The 7,810-nt window shown below is 31.5% G+C and overlaps 1 long non-coding RNA gene across 1 annotated transcript; it reads left to right on the forward strand.

The window, feature by feature from the left end:
* Positions 1 to 5,084: 5,084 nt before the first annotated feature.
* On the forward strand, positions 5,085 to 7,504 carry LOC133188932 (uncharacterized). The gene is made up of 4 exons (XR_009721347.1): positions 5,085 to 5,334; positions 5,595 to 5,703; positions 6,312 to 6,396; positions 7,181 to 7,504. It is a non-coding gene; the product is annotated as an uncharacterized LOC133188932 (long non-coding RNA).
* Positions 7,505 to 7,810: the final 306 nt, after the last annotated feature.

The following is a 7,810-nucleotide window of genomic DNA, read 5'->3' on the forward strand; positions in this document are numbered from 1 at the left end:
ACAACGCATAATGCATGGCAGTATAGGAACCAGGGGGGCACGGAAGGGGGCTATGCCCCCCCCGCCCCCAATAATTTTGCGGATATATAGATTACTATAGAAAATATAGCTACTACTAGCTTGTGCCCCCTCAATAAAAACTTCTTTTTTTTTTTTTTTTTGCTTGTCAAGGAATTTTTGGTAGTTGATAGTGCCCACCCCAACTGAAAATGAATGGCTGTGCCCCCTAAACTGAAATTGCTTCCTAAGGGCCTGTAATGTAATATCACAAGATATTAATGTATATTTTTTTGTAATTGTGTTCAAAACGAAACATCAAAAATTGTTACTTTAAACATTTATTAATATTATAAAGTATGAAAAGGTATCATATGGAGAAATGATGTACAGTTTATTCATGAGGTTGCTCCCACGTGATTTACTTCTCATTAATATTCGGCCGATGATATATACACGACCGTCGTGCGCATAGAAAAGAAAGTCTATTTACACGACCGTCGTGCGAATAGCTATTGCAAATTGCTGAGATATATACACGACCGTCGTGCACATAGGTAAGAAAAAAATCTATTTACACGACGGTCGTGCAAATAGCAATCGCACATTACCAGAGATATGCACACGACGTTAATAGCTATTATGCATATATATATATATATATATATATATATATATATATATATATATATATATATATATATATATATATATATATATATATATATGTATATATATATATATATATAAAAGTGAATTTTTCTGTGCTTTCTATATTAATATTTCTTCACTTAGGGCAGTTATATTAGTTTAAGAGTTGTTGTAAAATGTGCTTTATAAATAAAAATTAATTTCATTACAACATGTATTGGTAGCGATCCTCTAATAAAACTAATGTTCAAATAACTGTATCTCACTTCCATTCTCAATGACCGTGTAGTATAGGACAGCGCCGCGAGAATTCCATCGGCATCGAAAGCAAGTTTTTTTAACTTGCCTAGATAGCCGAGCGGTCTAGCGCGCTGTTTCTGTACTGCTAGGAGACAGATTCCGTAGGTCGAGAGTTCAACCCCGGGCTGGGGCGGAAGTGGGTATCCTTATAAAAGTGAATTTTTCTGTGCTTTCTATATTAATATTTCTTCACTTAGGGCAGTTATATTAGTTTAAGAGTTGTTGTAAAATGTGCTTTATATATATATATATATATATATATATATATACACACACACGACCGACCTGTGCTCGAAGACGTTGTTTTTAAATGGAATTTGACCCCAGTATGAACATTTATGTCAACATTTTTTGACATTTAGATACTATTATTTAATGAATGTTTTTATGAACGGATATTTCTTTTCTTTTACACACATTAAATTAGAAAGAATTTGGTAAAATAAAAATAAAAACTAATTGATAATTCAAAGAGATTCAATCCCGATCAGATTTGTGTGGAGTTCCAAAATCGCTAAACTTTGACATTGTGAGGATGATTCCGTTTCTGGCTTTATGTGTAAATTTAATCTTTTTTATTCAGTTTTTTTAAAAAAAGAAATGCAAGCAATTGATTGTTTCACACGATAGTAAATATTACATTTATGTTGATATTTAATTACCTCAACATTTTTTTCAATTTTATCTCATGTTAAAAAAAATGTAAAACATATGAGGGATTGACACCTGTGTAAGATCTACACTCCAACTTCAGATGAAAAAAAACCTTTGTATGCAATCCCCTATCTGAATTGTAAAATGCATGTTTAGAAACAGGATGGGGACATAAATACCACATTTCATCAGTTTTAGTCTGGTTATAGACTGGGACACATGATCGTGCCCCCTTTATGGTTCTCTCTCACATCTTTAAGTATTTCTATTTCTATTCTTTTCATACTTGAAGTTTACAGACTACTCCATTTACATATTTCTATTTGAAACTGAATTAAATATTATAGCCCACAACCATTTCCTTTCACGCCTCTTTCTTTTTACGGTACAGCTTCTTTTGTAGATAATTTTGATTATTTTACATAGTACATGTATAAAATATATGGATGCACCAGCTAGAGGATGGGTATATTATGAGCTATTCAAGTGTGCGGAAGAATACAACCGAATCGTTATATAATTTCTATCAGTTCCATAAAAATTTAGATGAAGGAGTTTATTAGCTGGAAAAAGAAAACAAATCTATAAAACAAAATAATAATAATGAAGATTAGAAACGAAAATAAAATTGGAAAGGGGGTTGATCACTCAACATCCGTTTTAAAAGAGAAGACGTGCAGATCGCCAGGGGTAGACAATTAACTTTCACACTTGGCTAGCGATGATTGGGGGGGGGGGGGTAAAAGTTACGTTACTGGGTTATACCCTCCTATATACCCTTTCGGTCCTCAACCACACAGTGCACTCACACATATGTTGTATTCTGGATCTGCCATGGAATTTCAATGATATATTGATGACCAAATTGATGACATAAAAAATTGAACGTGAGCAGTACTTTCAACTAACGTAATGTCATTTGCGGACGAGTGTTATATTTTCATAGTTGCAATTATGTCATATAACAGTCATTTTACATGACTGTTCAAATTACTCTAATTTTGGGACAAAAGATTTAGAAACTCAATAAAAATAAAACAAGCATTACGCAAAACTTAATAAAATAGTTCAGAACTGTCTTTTCCCGAGATACTTTCAAAGTGTAACGTGTATATTATGACTCTCTGAAACTATGTTTATTATAAAAGTATTGAATAAAACGTGTAAAAAAAATACACATGAAAGAAAAAAATTTGAAAGAGCACAACTGGAAAAATCTTAAGGTTGAACTCGAATCACCACATTTACATTTCAGCGATCATACCACTGCACCACGAAGTCATTGCTAATGAATAATGAATTTAAGACAGATTGCCAAATCTTAAAATAATACGCCTATGAGAAGAAAAATGAATATATATAAATGTTCACCTTAACCAAAATAAAGTGCCGTCATAAATGTTTTTCTGGTAAGGAGTGGTCTTTGTCAACATTTTGTCATCGTTTAACTAGATATACCTCAATATTTACTACATACTCCATACAAACTTGATGATTTTTATAATTATATTATATATGGGAATTAACTACAATATGTATTAACATATGAATATCATTATTGTTTAATTTGAGATTACACGTGTGTAATAACAATGGTTGTATGACAAAATTTTGGTTAAAAAGTGTATTTAAGAAATCACTACTAGAGTAGGCAAAATGCTTATCCAATGTTCTATGGCTCTTTTTAATTGGTGGGATTTAGTTTGACGTGCTTTTCCAGGAACACTAAATATCAAAATCACTATAAAAAAAAAAAAAAAAAAAAAAAAAAAAAAAAAACCTGGAAAACCTCAGATATCTCGGACTAGGTTCAGGTTGAGGGGTTAAACCTACCAAAATAGTAGGTAAACATTTTGTTATAGTGACGTGTATATATACAAGGGTAGTTCTAATAGAAATATATTTACATTACACCGACCAGCCTATTGGATCTATATGTCACTTTAGCATATACAATGTAAATTAACATTATGAAAGAGTTTTTCGAATGTTTTCTTACTAAAATGCTTCTAGGCTTAAATCAGTTAAATCACTGCGTGCCGAACTTAACTGGGGGCGAAACAAAATGACATAATAAGTTGTAAACGATAATGGTCGTGCGAACAGCTGATTAATAAATACAATACACGACGGTTGTGCAAATAGTCAATGAAAATTATATACACGACGGTCGTTCAAATAGTCATTGAAAAATTATATACACGACGGTCGTGCGAATAGCCGATGAAAAAGTAAGTGCACGACGGTCGTGCATATAGACACTGCCTTAATATTCATAAGATCCTGCATAGACTCGAAATATTCCATTTCTTTAAGGTAGAGACGGATAGCAATCACGTGATTGATAGAATCCGCATATTAGCACGTGCTGTTTTTCCGGATTCCGCATTGCCGCCAAATAATAATCTTCATTTACACATTATTGTCTATGCTACAAGATGGACGACGAAGCAGTCGAGAAAATTTCCTCGTTTAAAAGACAAAGTTTCCATACATATTTAATCTTGACGGTCCTCGAAATTGAAACACCTTAATAAGAATCGAAATGAAAATGAGACTGAAACCGACCATGAACATAATTTTGGTGAAACTACTCCTTGTCGACTGCAGCACCACGTGGGTGCCGGTATCTGTGTCTGATGTGGTTTTGAATATAGACATAAGCTGATTAAAGGCCATGACCCTGCAGATGTTAATTGGTATGATGGAAGAAGTAAAAATTTTGCAGAACAAATGTTTTGTTTGCAGTGTCCGTTTCAGATACATCAGGTGAATATTACGACTATGGTGCATGTTTGTTTAACAGTTTAACGTACAGGTCTGGTACAATCACTAGATTTAGCTACGTAGCTTGAATTACCTACATAGGTTTATTTACCTAACTAAAGTAGTTTTATTTAGCTGCAAAGTCAAACTTATTTTATGACCAGACTCTTACTTCTTGAATGAAATAACAAGACCAGACATTTCTGGTGAACATGATAAAGGCCGGATTGGTAATTATTTAGCACAATGTGAAGTAATCATACTTTTCTGTGCCTAAACGCACACCAGGCTGTGTATAGTTACTCAAACAATAGAAATACATATTTTGCTTAAAGTGTTAAAACGCAGAAATGTGTAAACTTTCTCAGCTTTGGATCGCTTTTTAAATATTAATCCCTTGTATAAGTAATTGTGGATATTTACTTGCAATTCTAGATCTTTTGTCTTTTTGAAATAAAAAGCAAATTTGTAAAAAGTTGCATTGAAATAGCTAAATAAAGCTACCCAAAGTAGCTAAATAAAGTTACAGTAGCCGTCTGTAGGTAATTCAACCTATGCAGATAAATGTACTGATTGACTGGACCTGTTTAATACTTAACATTGTATATTATTTAAGTACATGTATTTTACATGTTATCTTATGAACCATATACATAGATGATAAATTACAGTTTAAATGGTGCTGTATTCAAAAGATTTTTAAATAAATGCAAGTTTATGTAATAATTATGCACATGTAATAAATTATGTATGTATTTGTTGTATGCTCAAAAGGGCCCTGATTATAAACAGATATCATAAATACTAAAAGAAATATTAAATACTACAGGTGAAGCAAAATATGGACTAGGCTAAGGCAGTGTATTCAGCATTCTCTGCAGAAATAATGTGGCCATTCAAATCAAGTGTCAGCTGGAAAGAGGAATATCAAGGGTGCTTTTTACATTAACTTCAAAGTAGCCATTGGTTTGTATTTAAAGCTTAATTTGTTTCATCTCTTATTTTTTCCTTTCAATTTACACTTGCACATGTATCAGGGAAAATCCAGAAATTTTTCCAATAAGGGGGGGGGGGGGGAGGTGTTTTATATTATTATAAATTTATTAGATTTCAAATTTTTAGTCCTTATATTCTTAAGTTACACACCATAATGTACAAACTATTGTATACATGTAGAAGCATTTTCTCAAGTCAATAATTTTTCAAAGTTCATATACATATTTCAGGAAAATTCAAGACAGATCTGCTATAGTAACTGTACATGTGTGACAGGAAAGGAGGAAAATGTATGGCTGGACCGAGATTCTAACCTGGGACACCTGCATCACTAGTCAGGTGCTCTATTGACTTAAATACATGTACCGGTAAATGCTTGTGTATAGACATACAAAAAAAAACCATATTGTAAATTGAATTAAAAACTGAATACATGTAACCAAAAATTATAAAATGTAAAGATGTCTTCTAACTTGAATGAAATTGTTTCAACTATAACACCAAAGAATTGGTATGATAATCTGAAGAAGTCAGTATTGTTAAAAAACTTATGAGACATGGTTTTTTAACAATACATGCACATACTGACTTCTTCACATTATCATACCTAAACTTACAAAAAATTAAATTTACAAATTAAATCAGGCCCAGGATCATGAAACAGACTTAGACTTAAGTCAAATTTTCAATCGCCTGTAAAGTATTTATTAATTATTGAATTAATCTCTAAATTTGCAGATAAAAACACTTTTGTAATGCAATATTGACAATTATTTTAATTTTGGTCTATTTAATGTCTACAATGTTTTAGTGCAACATTAAGATTTTGACTTAAGCTTAAGATCTTTCATGATCCTGGGGCCAGAATTGTTAATAAATTCTACAATATCTTTTAAATAGATCAAGCTATCTACTTTAATTTTTATTGTCTTTTCTTCATGTTACAGATCTTATGGACATACATGATCCTTGGCTATATAATCAAGTGTCATATGCAGTGTTACAAAAGAATATTGGAATTATGTCAATAAGGTAATTAGGACAAGACTGGATTAAAACCAAGGAATAAGAATGATGTAAAAAATGTATTTTAATTCCACATATAATAGTTACTGTACATAAATTTGCGTATTTAAAATTTAGCGCAATTACTGGGTGTGGAATTTTTGGCAAAATCATGAATTCGAACTATATATGTCCCTGCTGTATATTGTATTTATAAATGATTTCTTAGCAGTATTATTGAATTAGTGCATCGTTGTCTGCGCCAAAGCTGCTAAAATATGAAGCCCGCTTTTTTAAGTACACATACAGGTGTTGCTAGTTGCTGTATGTATTGTTTTACATTGAAGATGTTTCATTGACAGGTACATGTAGTGTTTTTTCCACAAAAACTTTATCCTTTGGCCTTAACTCTTAAACAGTTATTGCTGGGTCTTTGTATTTCACATGTTTATTTCTTTTTTTAACCCCATGATCTTGGCCTTAGAGTGTGACCTACATTGAGAAACTAGAACATTTAATCTTTATCTATATATACCAATTTTTTTTTTAATTTAGACACTTCATTAATCCAAACAATTTCCATGGGAGCAAAAGTGTCCAGATTAATGAGGCTGACTACATATGCATTTGATTAAAAGATTCATGACAATTTGATGAATACATATATATAAAAATGTATTGCTACAGTATAATCTGACAGAAATGTCTTATATTCATAATATAGACATAGTCATACTATGTTTACAGTGTAAGAAAGAAGTAATACATGTATTTTAGTTCTTTAAATATTAAAATAATTTGTTCATTTCAGAAAAAGAACTACCAGAAGGATACAGTAAAGAGGAACAGACATATCCCACCCATTATATATGTGCTTCAAAATCTGAATATACAGAATGAATTCCGCTCATTGCAGCTCCTTCTGAAAAGAACACCTTTGTTGTATTGACATAGAATCAACAGAATTGTCCGGTTCCTTGAACATGACACAACTGGATCCATATGATGGCAATTAAAGATTCATACATGTGTACATAAATGATTGATCTTCGTCAGCCAATAAGCCAAAAAACTACAGCTAGCAAAATAACAAGTTTATCTTACTTTTCCAAATGAATCTTAATGGTAATACATGTACATGTAGCATCAACATGTGCATTCATCAAGCATTGTTATATTTCTTAGATTTTCTTAAATCAAACCATCCTTTTCTTGTTGTAGGTCATAATGTTGTATCAAATGACATTCCAATTTTCTTGAAATTACTTGAGGAGTTTGGACTTCAAGAAAAACTTACATATTATTGAATGTATTCACTTTATTTTGTTGAATTACATCCTGAGTTTAAAAGTTGTACACCATCATATACAGTCCTCTAACTTTTATGAATCTGTGTGTAAAATCTATACTTTAAAGTTACAAATTATTACCTTTAATAAAT

This window comes from Saccostrea echinata, unplaced genomic scaffold (assembly GCF_033153115.1).
Source record: "Saccostrea echinata isolate AGI-Se365-2 ecotype Australia unplaced genomic scaffold, CSIRO_AGI_Sech_v1 ptg000016l, whole genome shotgun sequence".
NCBI classification, from domain to species: domain Eukaryota; kingdom Metazoa; phylum Mollusca; class Bivalvia; order Ostreida; family Ostreidae; genus Saccostrea; species Saccostrea echinata.